The 15,153-nt window shown below is 41.7% G+C and overlaps 1 long non-coding RNA gene across 1 annotated transcript; it reads right to left on the bottom strand.

Moving 5' to 3' along the window:
* Window positions 1-590: 590 nt before the first annotated feature.
* Window positions 591-1,398, bottom strand: LOC143793951 (uncharacterized). Its single transcript, XR_013220348.1, has 3 exons — window positions 1,354-1,398; window positions 1,023-1,237; window positions 591-621 (listed from the first exon to the last, which is right to left on the bottom strand). It is a non-coding gene; the product is annotated as an uncharacterized LOC143793951 (long non-coding RNA).
* Between the last annotated feature and the right edge of the window lie 13,755 nt (window positions 1,399-15,153).

The following is a 15,153-nucleotide window of genomic DNA, read 5'->3' as shown; positions in this document are numbered from 1 at the left end:
CAGTCTCTCCGATCGAGTAGATTTCTCATCAAATCTGAGAAACCTCATAATTTCAACAAAGCGGTCCCTAGACATTGTCGCTTTGCAAAACGGTATTCCCCAGTCATTACACCAAATACTGCTAATCGAGTGACGGTTCGTGCCAGATATTCCACGAGCATAGAATATCGCAATGAATGCATCTAGCTCCTCATCAGATAGAGTAAACTGTAAATTATTGTTCCTGCATGCTTCTGCAAGCATACAGTTCTTTATATGTGTCAATATATATGAATCAAAAAATAAACGCCATGCGCTCAAAGGACTATCGATAATGATATTTCTTCTGGCGTATCCTGTAGGGCCAGGTGCTTCTCGAAGAATATTTTGGCTGTCACGCCTACCAGGCAAGTGTTGTCCAATTTCAACAGGTTTCCATTGAATACCATCCGCTGAAACTAGTATTCCTTCAGATTCGCCTTCTCTGGTGTTTGTTGTTGCATTACCTTCGCCGCCATCGTTATCTGTTGTTCTTTCATTTCTGGGACGTTTTGCTGATTTTTTTCTGTCCACGACCAGGAGGATGGTCACGAGGCAACATAAGTGCATGAGCCCGATCCCCAGTTGATGTGCTTGGAATATCTGGAAAAAAGTTGATGAATATTTAGAATTTTTGTTATGTAAGGGTCCGTGCACACTGGCTGGATTAGCGGCGGAATATCCGACCGGATATTCTCACCACAATCCGGCCCGTACCTGCCCGCTCAGGTACAGAGCGGAGTTTCATACCTGAAGCTCCGCTCCGAACCCCGGGCTGGAGCCGCTGTCTGGGACGGAGCCGTGCTCGCGCGTAAGCAAGCGCTGCTCTGTCCCTGACAGCGGCTCCAGCCCGGGGTTCGGAGTGGAGCTTCAGGCATGAGAGGGCAGGTACGGCCTGTATTGCGGCAAGAATATCCAGATGGCTATTCAGCCAGAATTCTGCTTGTGGGCACAGGCCCTAACTCAGTGTGTGGAAGAACAAATAAATAAACATAACTACTTACCTTCTGGATTTGTTCCTTCTGAGTCTTCAGATTCACTTGATATGTTCTGAGGAATGAAATCTTCATCACTGTCAGAATCAAATACATGTTCCTGCAATTCGGATTCCGATTCATCCTCCGGTATGGATTGCAAAGTAGCCAGAATATCCTGAGGCTTTATCAAACGTCTTCTCTCCATATTCCTCACAAATTCCATAATTCTATATAGTTCCCTGCTGAAAAATAGAAATTAAATGAAAACTAAAAGAAATAATAACTGTTCTGCCACCTTCAAAAGTAGGTGGGCTGAATCAGTTGACAGACAGCTAAACTATTTCATAACAATTCAAACCTGTATGAGTCTTCAGAGCTCGTATGTCTGCGTCTGTTCTCTTTGTCTCTTCAGCTGAACTGAAAGTAAAGTTACTATCCAGAATACTGTCTCCTGCTAGGACCTTAGAAAAACACCACCCTTCATTAGCATAAGATAAGAGCCTAGAGTAAGGGCTGTCCCACACGTCCAGATAATTCCGGTACCGGAATAAATCGGTACCGGAGTTATCCGTGTCCGTGTGCCTGGGAACTCACGGAGGCCATACCTGCGGCACACGTGTGCCGCCCGTATGGCGAGTGGGTACCACACGGAGCGTGTGGTACCCACTCTGCATGGTGCTGAAGCTGCTGAAGCTGCGATTCATATCCTCTCTGCAGTAACGTTTGCTGCAGAGAAAATATGAAGAATAGTGTTAAAAATAAAGATTTAGGTGTCCGCCGCCCCCCCACCCCCTGTGCGCCCCCCCGCTGGTCAGAAAATACTTACCCGGGTCCCCCGTCGGCTGTCGCTCCTTCTTGGTCTTGCCGCGGCTTCTCCTGCATGCGGTCACGTGGGCCCGATCATTTACAGTCATGAATATGTGGCTCCACCTCCATAGGGGCGGAGCCGACTATTCATGATTGTAATTGATCGGCCCCACGTGACCGCATACAGTAGGAGGCGCGGCCAGACCAGGAAGGAGCGACAGCTGACGGGGGACCCGGATAAGTATTTTCTGACCAGCGGGGGGGCGCACAGGGGGTGGGAGGGCGGCGGACACCTAAATCTTTATTTTTAACACTATTCTTCATATTTTCTCTATAGCAAACGCTGCTACAGGGAAGATATGAATACCGGCTTCAGCACCATGTGGGGGGGACAGTGCTTACTGTAGCGCTGTCTCCGGCACGCACACGGACCCCAGACGGAGAATGACCGTGTGAGGTCCGTGTTTTACGCGGACCCATTGACTCTATTGGGTCCGTGTAAAACGTGCGCTCCCACGAACACTGACATGTCTCCGTGTTTGGCACACGGAGACACGGTCCGCACACGGTCCGCAAAAAATCAATGACATCTGAACAGATGCATTGATTTTTATGGGTCTACGTGTGTCAGTGTCTCCGGTACGTGAGGAAACTGTCACCTCACGTACCGGAGCCACTGACGTGTGAAACCGGCCTAAACAAGCTATTTTGTTCAGCATTACACAGTAATACAAGCAGGTAAAACACAAGGAAAATGTGAAAAGTTGACATGTAAATTGAACTACATCTATATGAACATAAGGGTAAATAAGACAGAGTGAAAAAATTATGCACAAAACTTTATAGCAACATTTAGTGACAAAAGGACCTCAAAATATAGTAGGGAGTCAAAATGACTCCCTTCGGTAGTTCTTAGTAAATTTTGAAAAAAACGCGCAAATTTTTTACCAAAATTATTTATTCTCACAAAATCTTTTTTCACATCATATTTGAGGAAAAGTCACCGAGTTTCAAGCCGGAATTCTGAAAAATGTAGTCACAGAAGAGAAATAAAAAACGAAAGGAGTCAAAATGACTCCATCAGTAGTTCTAGTGTTAAACAGCAGTAACATAGCAAAGAATCAAGTAAAACATATCCATGTCATATATTGGATTTGAAATAGTATATTTGAATGCCAAATCATCTAAAAGACTCGAGAGACAGTAGCATTAGGACTCATCTTACCATGTAACTTCCAAAGTTCTTATCTCTTAAAGTAAAATTATATTTGTATATAATATGAGATGAGACTCTTTAACCGGCGTCACACATAACGTATAAAAAATCGGTCCGTTTTTCACGGACAAGAATCGCATCAATGTTTTGTGAACAGTGATCTTTATGTCATCCGTGTGCAATGTGATGATGCAATTTCCTCGCATCTATGTATCCGTGTGACATCCGTATGACATGCGTATTTCTCAATGCTTTTCCCCATTGAATTTAATGGCTCTATAGGCTGAAATGAGGAAAATGCTTGCTTATTTATCGCAAGTCACACCGATGGTCCGTGTGTTCTCCGTTTTTTTCTTGCACCCATAGACTTGTATTGGTGAGTCTCGGCCAATATACGGTGCAAATCGTAACATGCTGCGATTTCACTCGCACGTATAATACGGCCGAGAAAAAAATGGATGATGGGAGCTGACCAATAGATTAACATAGGGCCCAGTGCTATGCGATTTATTCTCGCATAGCACTCGTCCGTATTCCTCTCTAGTGTGACTCCGGCCTTTCAATTATTTCAGTAATAGTTGGAACTTGAGTTTGCTTCCATTTAGTGGCTAACATACAAATGCTTAGTAACTAGAAAAATATGGCAAACTATGTTCGGTTTTGTTTGGAATATTTTCCAGAACTATACAGAAGAGAAATAGTTGTGGGGTTAGAGTAACTTTATACTGAGTAATTTTATTTAAAAGTTTTTAAATTTCCCGCCATAGAGTTTTTAAACTTATACAACTCCAAATATGTGACATATACTTGCTATTTCTCCACAGTCTCTCCGGCATAATGTGACCGTGTTTGGAAGGTTCTGTGAGGTTTCTGAGGAATAAAGTACCATCTGGATAGAATATTATAATATGTTTCCTGAAGGGAAGTGCATGTACAGTTAGACTAAGTCATATTTAATGCTTTTTGACTTTGAAAATCCACTTTAACCCCTTCCCGACACTGGACGTACCAGTATGTCCTATTTTGCAGTGCGTTCCCACAAATGGATGTACCAGTACGCTTTGGCACAGGAGCAGTGCCCACATGATCGCCTCCAGGAGCTTGGTTTAACTGATAACCGAGACCCGGTTGTCAAAGTCAGGAGTGGTGCCAGCACGGCCAGGGCTGCCACTAGGAATTTTGGGGCCCCATACTGGCAATATTTTCAGGGTCCCCTTGAGACACCGCCCAGGCTCCACCCCAGCCCCGCCTCCACCCCCTCGAACCTTCCACAGTCCCACTCATAGAAAAACTCCACATCTGCAACATCTCCTCACCAGTCACACATTAACAGTTCCCATCACCAGATCATATACATAGCCAGCAGCTTTTATTTTGGTGAAAACATTTTTTAAGCACCCACCACAACAAGGTAGACTCTTTTGGCTGGACCCTACTCTAATCTATTAAACATTTGTTAAAATATAAAATACAATTTATGGAATATTTTTATCTACTTTTTAATTTTTAAAATTACCAATAATATCACATACAAGGAACAAATACCACCGCACCATGACCAGATCACATATTACTACCACTTTGACAGGATAATATCACACCATGACCAGACCACATATTATCACCACATAGTGACCAAATAACAGCATATACAAGGAACATATACCGCCACACCATGACCGGACAACATATTACCACCACATAGTGACTGAATACTACAATACTGATCATTTATAAAAAAAACACAATACTAATATCACCATAAGTGCCATTATACACAGAAGATCTGTATTTAGTATGCAGTGTCCTGGTACGGGCAATACAGTGATTACCGGTGACATTATACACAGGCGCTCTGTATATAGTGTATAGTGTACAGGTAATACAGTGATTACTGGTGACATTATACACAGGAGCTCTGTATAAAGTATCAGTGTGCAGGTAATACAGGGATCAGCAGTGACATAGTACACAGGACCTCTGTATATAGTATACAGTGTATAGTGTCAGCGTACAGGTAACACACTGACTCACCAGTGACATCTCTAGGTGAAGCCCTTCATCTTCACTTTTCATCTTCATTCAGCACAGTCTGCCATCACTTATTCCAGCCAGGGCTCGTCTCTGTAGGAAATAACAGTTATCTAGAGCATCGCTTGCAGAACACATTAGTTAATTTTTTCCCAACTTCCACACTACATCAGATGAAGAAATAAAGGCGACATAGTGTCGCTCTGCACAGTAACAGGACCGCTCCCCCATTTAAAACAGTATCCTCAAAAAATAAAATAAATGCATCACTGCAGTAATAATATATCTTAATTAGTCTCTATGGTAATAATATCCCACATCCTGGCCCCATGTGTCTCATTGCTGACTCCAGCCATATGTTCTCCCATCCCGACCCCATGTGTTCTCCCGTCCTGCCCTAATGAGTATCTATTCTGCCCCTATGTGATGTCCCATCCTGCCCCATCTGTGTGATGATCCTGCCCCATCTGTCCCATTATCCTGCCCCATCTGCCCCATGATCCTGCCCCATGGTCCTGCCCCATCTGTCTCCATCATATCCATCCTGCCCCATGATCCTGCACCATGTGTCTCCATCCTGCCCCAGGTCTCCATCCTGCCCCATGACCCTGCACCCTGTGTCTCCATCCTGCCCCATCTGTCTCCATCTTGCCCCATATTCCTTCCCCATCTGTCACCATCCTGCCCCATATTCCTGCCCCATTTGTCTCCATCCTGCCCCATATTCCTGTCCCATCTGTTTCCATCTTGCACAATGTCTCCATCCTGTCCCCTGTGTCTTCATCCTGCTCCCTGTGTCTCCATCCTGCTGCGTATCTCTATCTTGCCCCGTGTCTCAATTCTGCCCCGTGTCTCCATCCTGCCCCATCTCTCCATTCTGCCCCATGTCTCCATTCTGCCCCGTATCTCCATTCTGCCCTAGGAAGGATGGAGACACACGGTCCATGTGTCTCCATCCTACCGTCGAAACATATTGCGGCTTGCCACATTCAATAAAAATTAAAACAAAAACTTTCTCCTTACCTGGCCGTGTTCCTGCAGTGATTTTCCTACCAGGCATTTCAAGCGCGGACTCACTGGCGAATGACAATGATGTCATATGCCGGCAACATGCCCACTGACGTCAGCTGCCAGCCTCCAATTGGCTGGTGGCTTTTAACTATTGCCACGTGGGCCCGCAAGGCAATAAAGCTTAACCTGAATCTCGGACCCAGGTTCAGTTACCGCAGCAGCAGAAGCCTGCCACTGGGGCCCGATGAGCAGAAGAGATGGGTCCTGATGCAGGCCCCCTCTGTTCATCGGGCCCCATATGCAAGTCAGGGCAATAATGCCCTGACGGCGGCCCTGCGCACGGCCATCAGAAGGGTAACTCTCTAAATGCTGCGATTAATAGCAATAGGTAACCCTTTCAGTAAAAGCCATAAAAAATATTACTAAAAAACTATGCTTATTCATTTTACTGCCGAACAAAAAGTGGAATAAAATGCGAACAAAAGATGAATGGAAATAAAATTGGTATAGCAGAAAACGCCATCTTGACATGCAAAAAACAAAAAGAAAGTTTGAGAAACACATACTACTACAAAAGGTTAGTCAACCATTAGTTCATTAAAGTGCTTGTGCTTATCTCAGTAGTGGTCACTTGCCCTGATGACGCCTGCAAGGGGAAACATGTTGGGGAGGCTAATGGCTACTATCTTTTAACAGCATACACTAGCTTTGGACAGCAGCTGCTTATAGGCATCTGATGGTTTAAAGTGTACTAAGTGTCAGTGGATAAAACAGCATGCACTGCATTCTGATCCATTAAGTTAAGGAAATACCGGCAGAGCCATTGATAATGGGCCTGCTACTCCTATAGAGTTAGCATAATCGAACGTAGGTGCTATAGGAATCAATTATATTACTAAGAGCTTTACATCATTTCATATCCAATCTTGACACTGCGCCTTTTTGTCACGGTCACAAGGAACGCAGCCTCAGTGACATGCGGTTACATTGATGAGGTGACTGCTGCTCACTGATGCTGCACTCGCAGCTGCTCATTCATCAGTGGTTCTCAGTCTGGACGGTCGCATCTTGGCATAGTGCAGATTGAAAATTAGTACTCCCCAAGCATGGATTACAGCATGGGACAGAAAGCTGAAAATTGTGAGGGATATTGTTGCTTTTTATTTTTGTTTTATTACCGGAGACGAGGGATTCAGTTGATTTAGTCGTTAGGTGAGTATAATAGTGTTTGCTATTTTTAAATAAAAAAAGGAATAGTGTGTTTTGTTTTTATTTCAAATAAAGGACTTTATTCTGTGTATTTACATACAATATAACTATAGGATTAGTAATGGATAGGTGTCTTATAGACACCTCTCCATTACTAATCCGTGGTCTTCATGTCACTGGACAATAAAAAGTGACATCAACCCCACAAATATTACTCCACTTGTCAGCGCTACAGGGCAAATGGAAAGAGCTGGGAAAAGTGCCAGAATTGGTGCATCTAATAAATGCACCTTTTCTGGGTGGCTATGGGCTGCTAGTTTTAGGCTGGGGGGGTCAACATCCATGTCACCTTACCAGCCTGACAATACCAGCACCCAGCTGTCTGTTTTAGCTTGGCTGGTTGTCAAAAATGGGGGCAGGTCACTGAGTGATCAATGACCTGTCATAAGCCATACAGATGAATATGTAAGCAGAGCACCACATAAAGCCCGGGCACAGGCCTGTTAACAACCACAAGATGGATTTCATCAACCCAGGTATCATTTTAATCAGTATAAAGGTGCCAACTTGACATTGTCTGTAGGTTACTGAGCACAATCCTGCTGACAGGTTCCCGTTAACCCCTTTCTGACATCGGACATAATAATCCATCCATGTGACATGGGCCTATTTGACCAGTAATGTATTCTTATTATGTCCTTGCGATCACCCGTACATACGGGTGGTGTGTGTGCGATCGCCGCTGGGTGTCAGCTGATTTTGACAGCTGACAGCACTAAGTGCCAGGAGCAGTCAAGCACCACTCCCGGCATATTAACCCGAGAAATGCTGCGATCGAACATGATTGCAGCATTACGGGAGCCGGCAGAGGGCTGTCGATTGTTGCCATGGTTACCCGATGTTGTCATGATCTAGAAAACTTGCACAGTGCATGATCAGCAACTTTCCCTGTCATTGCAGAGCTAACAGTTTGTACAGCATGGGGATGCTGATGCATCCCCATGCTGTAGAAGCGATCAGCCTGCCAAAAATGATAGTCCCGCAGTGAGACAAAGTAAAAAAGTAAAAAAAAAGTAAAACTTTTTTAAAATAATTGTAAAAATATAAAAAATAAAATAAAAAAAAATGTTATATTCATAAACAAATATTTCTATGAAAAAACAATAAAAGTACTCATACACCATAAAAAACAAGGCAAAAAACAATGCTTTATCATCATACCAAAAGTGAAATAAAACGCCATCAAAAAGACAGATATAAATAACCTTGGTACCACTAAAAAAGTCAACTTGCCCAGCAAAAAACAAGATCCTTCAGCAGAAAAATGAAAAAGTTATAGCTCTCAGAATAAAACGATGCAAAAATAAATATTTTTTCTATAAAATAGCTTTTATTGTCTAAAAGCGCCAAAACATAAAAAAATATATAATTGAGGTATCGCTGTAATCGTACTGACCCAAAGAATAAAGCTGGCGTATCAATTTTACCACACACAGAATGGCTTAACCCTACCCCCCCACCCCCAAAAAAATCCTGAATTGCTGTTTTTGTTCATTTTGCCTCCCAAAAATCAGCATAGAAAGCGATGAAAAAATGTCATGTGCCTCAAAATGGTAACAATAAAAATGTCAACTCATCCCACAAAAAACAAGACCTCACATGACTCTGTGGGCCAAAATATGAAAAAATTATAGCTCTCAAAATATGGTGATGCAAAAACTGTTTTTTTGCAATTAAAAGCATATTTTGGTGTGTGACAGCAGCCAAACATAAAAACCAGGTATAAATCTGGTATCGCTGTAATTACACCGACCTGAAGAATAAAGTCGCCTAATCACTTATACCGAATGAGGAACGGAATAAATAAATAAGACCAATTCTTCACCTGCTATTCATTTTTCATTCTGCCTCCCAAAGATCGCAGTAAGGCTCGGTGCACATTTATCTTGTGCTCTTCATTGAGCGATTACATCGGGGCTTTCGTGTAAATCTCTAAAATATGTGATTCAGACAGAACCTCTGGCAGAAGATTCCCTATAATGAGACAGATGGACGCACTGTGGACGCCATCTGACCTGTGATCCGGCTGTGTCTGTCTTTTTAGGATTGCATAAAAGTGCTATTGGACATAGTTTTGTGCACTTCTGAAAAGAAGGACACCGTTGAACAGAGTCCAAACGGAGTCCAGAGTATCTCTGCTGCCTCATTATAGTGAATGGATCCCTCGGGGGCTTTATCTGAATCACGTCACTCAGAGATTTAGATGGAAGCCCCAAAGTAAGTACTCAGTGTAGAGAGCCAGATAAATGTGATCCCAAACGTGACGTAAAATGTTCCCAATAAAAGCTTCAACTCAATCCACAGAAAAAAAGCAAGCCCTCACTCAGGTCTGTCATCTGTTAAGGAAAATATAGGGATTTTCATGTCACTGGTAGCACAAATGCTCTGGAAAAGCGAAATGGCTCCTAACTAGTGTTGAGCTTTCCGATACTGCAAATATCGGGTATCGGCCGATATTCGCTGTATCGGAATTCCGATACCGAGTTCCGATATTTTAGTGATATCGGAAATCGGAATCGGAAGTTCCTATAAGTTCCCAGGCGTGTGCGGTGCGTATGGTTCCCAGGGTCTGGAGGAGAGGAGACTCTGCTTCAGGCCCTGGGATCCATATTCATGTAAAAAATAAAGAATAAAAATAAAAAATATGGATATACTCACCCCTCCGACGGACCCTGGACCTCAGCGGTGCAACCGGCAGCCTCCGTTCCTAAGAATGCAGTGAGTGTAGGACCTGCGATGATGTCGCAGGTTGTATTTGGTCACGTGACCGCTCATGTGACCGCTCACGTGACCGCGAAGGTCCTTCACTCTGCATTCTTAGGAACGGAGGCAGACGCTTGCAGCGGTGACAGCCAGGGCTCGGCCGAGGGTGAGTATATCCATATTTTTTATTTTTATTCTTTTTTTTACATGAATATGGATCCCAGGGCCTGAAGGAGAGTTTCCTCTCCTTCTGACCCTGGGAACCATCCAGGATCACTTCCGATATTTGTGTCCCATTGACTTGTATTAGTATCGGGTATCGGTATCGGCGATATCTGATATTTTTTGGATATCGGCCGATCCAATCCGATACCGATACTTTCAAATATCGGAAGGTATCGCTCAACACTACTCCTAACCCTTCAAAAGAAATTCAGAAACTTCTCCACTCCCAAATCCAAATGCCCCCTCACTTCTGAGCCCCACAATGTACCTAAACCACATATAGCGTCCACTTGTTTGGCATTTCTGAAGCGATAAGAGCCCACCAACTTACAGGTGCATGTCTCCAGAAGCACGGGCTCGGCATAATATACTGGTAACTGCAATGTACTGGTCACCACAGCGTACTGGTCACTACAACAGTTTGCAATTTTCACTCGGCAACATTCATTGCTGCTTCTTTCTGGAAAAACCCAAAGAGCAAAATCAGCAGTGGATAAATTCCCAAAGGGGTATAATTTCCAAAATGGGGTCCCTTGAGGGGGGATTCTGCTCTGCTAGCAATTAGGGGCTCTGTATATAGAGTCCACAAACTGTTCTAGGAAAATCGGCGCTCCAGGAGGCAAATAGCATTCTGTTCCTCCCAAATCTCTCCATATGATTAAGTAGTACTGTACAGCCACATATGGGGTACTGCCACATTTAGTAGAAATTGTGGAACAAATTTTGGTGCCATTTTTACTCACTTCTTGTGTGAAAATGGGGCTAAAACTGTAAATCTGGGGCTAAATTTTGATGGTAAAAATGTAGTTAGTTTTGCTTCGCTGCTCATTGGTATAAAATTCTGTGGCACACCCGTGGTGTCAATATGATCACTGCACCCCTAGATAAAACTAGTGAGATGTTTAGTTTGTAAAATGGGGTCACTTGGGGGAGTTCTGCTGTTCTGGCACCTCATGTGCTCTCCCAGAGGGTCCAGGCACCTGCAAACCATAACAATAAAATCTGGCGCTCCTTGCCTTCTGAACTTTGCACTGTGCTGGAAAAATATTTCCCAAATACATGTAGGGTATTGGTGCACTCAAGAAAAAGTGAACCTCAGTTTGTTGTATACTCGTTACGCGATATTTCCTGAGCACGCTTGGGTGATCTCTGATGCGGTCGGAGATTACGTTTCTGTCACCATAGCTGCATGATTTGCGGCTGCTAGACAGCTTCAATACATGTGTGGATTTCGTAACAAACAGTCAACAGGACAATGACCCCAAACACACCTCCAGGCTGTGTAAGGGCTATTTGACCAAGAAGGAGGGTGATGGGGTGCTACGCCAGATGACATGGCCTCCACAGTCACCAGACCTGAACCCAATCGAGATGGTTTGAGGTGAGCTGGACCGCAGAGTGAAGGCAAAAGGGCCAACAAGTGCTAAGCATCTCTGGGAACTCCTTCAAGATTGTTGGATGACTATTCCCGGTGACTATCTCTTGAAGCTCATCAAGAGAATGCCAAGAGTGTGCAAAGCAGTCATCAAAGCAAAAGGTGGCTACTTTGAAGAACCTAGAATATAAGACATATTTTCAGTTGTTTCACACTTTTTTGTTAAGTATATAATCCCACATGTGTTAATTCATAGTTTTGATGCCTTCAGTGTGAATGTACAATTTTCATAGTCATGAAAATACAGAAAAATCTTTGAAGATTGAAATGAGAAAGGTGTGTCCAAACTTTTGGTCTGTACTGTATGATGTACAAGATCTATTAATATTTTTTCAATAAAAAAAAGTAATGATAATCTTAAGATAACATTAGATATAAGAAAAAAAATACACTTACATAGGCAAATCTCATTTTCTGTGACTGGGAAATGAACCCCACAACAAGTATATGGAAAATGTTTCATGTGCAGATATACTGAGGACTAAGTGATGTTCTTTTCATGTGCTGTGGGGGATATTCTTGTGTTAAAGTTTGCTTACTTTACTCCAAGAATAACATCTATTACACACATATAACCAAGCAATTTATTTAGCGCAATACAAGTTTGAGATGATTACAAGAAAGGTGATAAGAAGTTTAGACTTTGCTGATCTGACTGTGGCATGACCCCATGTATAAGCCGACATACCACTATTCAATGTCTCCATTATTGTGGGAAAAGAGGAAAAGGAGGATCAGATACCAGACGATAATATTAAATCTTGGATATCCTTCTAAGGTTAAAGAGCCCAGCTGTTTTGCAAGAGGAAAATAAATAGATTGATGTCTTTGTAGAGTATGGCTGATGTATGGGGTGTAGATCTTCTAGGAACCCAGAAAACAGGTTTTTTTTTTTATCTGAAATGCAGCATTATTTATAGATTTAGGTATAATCATGGCTAAAACAGTAGGCAGCTATTACCTTTAATGCATAACTAGTATGTGTCTTATTGGAAGTTTCACCATCATCAAGTTCATGTTTCACACACATTTTTCTTCATGGATATGTCTAGCCAGAGGAGTGTCGGTTCATAAACTTAAAATAATAGGTACACTCGTACAACCTACTGTAGCTTTTTGTGGTATAAGCCGTTAATTATGGGAATCATGATAAATGCAACCAAAATAAGTGTATGTTACCTTAATGTGCAGTATGTTACAAGTTCCTTTCTTTGATAATGTGAAAAATGTAGAATACAAAGTTGACTTCTATTCAGACGTTGTCTGTAGTTGCTTGATGCTAGCAGGACAGCGCTTAACATCTCTCTGCCCTTAATCACTTCCTCAGTATTTTGTTTATTATGGGTCGCCAGTCTTTTTTCTTTCTGCAAACATTTGGTTCCCATTAGAGTGCAATCCACTCTGTTATGCTACATAATTGCTTTAATAACAAACCAGAGAAGAGCTTAAAAGACCAATTTTTTCCACTGCTGTGTTGGAAAATCTAACACGATACAAAAGAAAAGAGGATCTGGGATATTGCATAATTTTATTTTAACCCTTTATGCATTGACTTTTTTTTTACAAGGTAATCACAGAGCTTGAATAGTCACAAGTAAGCCCAGGAATAAGCGCACCCTTGGACAGTCTTCAATTTTTCAGACCAAGTTTTTCAAGTTTAAAATATGAAATGAAAAAGGACATCGTTTGCCAGAATCTTCCAGAAAAGTTTGCAAGTAAGAATACTTTTCAACAGATGTGTAAAGACCCCATATTAGATAAAAGTCTGCTGACCCTACTGATCTTTATGGGATTGGCCAAACACCTAACGTGTATGGAGACCTCGTGACAGATGACTCCAAAGGGAGTCTGGCAGCATCTCTCTTATCATAGAGCACCACTATCCTAGACAAAGACATAACAAAAACATTTGCAGAAATGCGATGATTTACCGAACTGTGACCGAATTTTGCTGAATTTGAGGAAAAATGCTCGGGAAACCGAATGTGCTACATTTGTGCCGAATTTGTGATTGGCAAGCATTTTCCGAACAAGTTCGCTCATCTCTAGTCAGAACCCATAGAAGGGAAGATTTTTTTTTTTAATAAATATACAAGTTACAGTAGATTACAAGGTAAATTATTGCTTTTAAATATCAGAAAAGGAGGTTTAGCATGTGGAGTTTAGTGCATAAGTTCAACTCTACCTCTAATTTTTAAACTTTCACAAAAAAAATGAATTTGATAAGCAGATATAGCAGTTACGAACACCACATTATGTTTACGGCAGAGTGACTGATGGAAAATATTTATGGCACATTAAGAAGAGCATATACTGTGAAGCTTAATAGTGTTTACAGGAAAATTGATAATTTTGTAAGTTTTGCAGACTATATAACAGTTCTAGTGAGACACTGCCCGCCATCATTGCCTTGTACCTTGGGATGAATTGATCCTCTGTTTTTCTATAATTTGTTCTTTTAGGCATTAGAAACACCCATAGGACCATTAGTCCCTTTCTAGGTACTCAATCTCAGGAACTGACAGTATAACCAGGCTGTATAATAGGTATATTAATATTTCACATCTATGCATTTTATCTGAGTTTAGTCTCTCAGGAAGAAGGGGGTGCTACTATATTACAAAGCACAAGGCAAACTAAAGATCATGAATAATATAACAATACTTCCTTTGTTGTGATTTCATATAGTCAGAGCACAAACATTTGAGTGGCAATATTATTGCACTACCATTGTATTATTGTCTAATACAGTTCTTTGTTGCAAGCTATTGAGGATAAAAACAAAATCACCAAATATCCTGCAGTAAATAAACAAATAGCAGTAGAGCATCAAATTAACATAAGGTACTTAGTAAACATAACTTTGATTAAAAAACAAACGTAAAAGTCACCCCATCAAGACAAGGTGACCATATTTGGGACGGTCCTAACCTCTATCATTGTAACCTTGCCATATATCAAATTACATAAGTGTGCATAAAAGGAAGAGCAAGACCAAAACCCCAACTAATAGCACCCAACCATGGGGAGCTATATAAATGTAATGTCCTGCTCAAAGAAAAGGGAGGCCACACCCTTATTTGCACAGAGTACAGAAACTGTATATATACAGCTCTGGCAAAAATTAAGAGACCTCTGCAAAATGTTCAGTTTGTCTGATTTTTCTCTTTATAGGTATATTTTTTCGTAAAATGTAAATTGTTCTTTTATTCTATAAACTTCTGACAACATGTCTTCGAATTTCCAAGCAATAAATTTTGTATTTTTTTCTGATAAAGAAAAATGGTCAAAATAAAAAAAACAGTGCTTTCAGACCTCAAATAATGCAAAGAAAACAAGTTCAAAATCATTTAGAAACAACAATACTAATGGTTTAACTCAGGAAGAGTTCAGAAATCAATATTTTGTGAAATAACCATGATTTTTAATCAAAGCTTTCATGTGTCTTGGCATGCTTTCCA

This window comes from Ranitomeya variabilis, chromosome 1 (assembly GCF_051348905.1).
Source record: "Ranitomeya variabilis isolate aRanVar5 chromosome 1, aRanVar5.hap1, whole genome shotgun sequence".
In the NCBI taxonomy this organism is placed as follows: domain Eukaryota; kingdom Metazoa; phylum Chordata; class Amphibia; order Anura; family Dendrobatidae; genus Ranitomeya; species Ranitomeya variabilis.
Note: the sequence above shows the minus strand (reverse complement) of the source record. Positions and strands in the feature narration are given on the sequence as shown.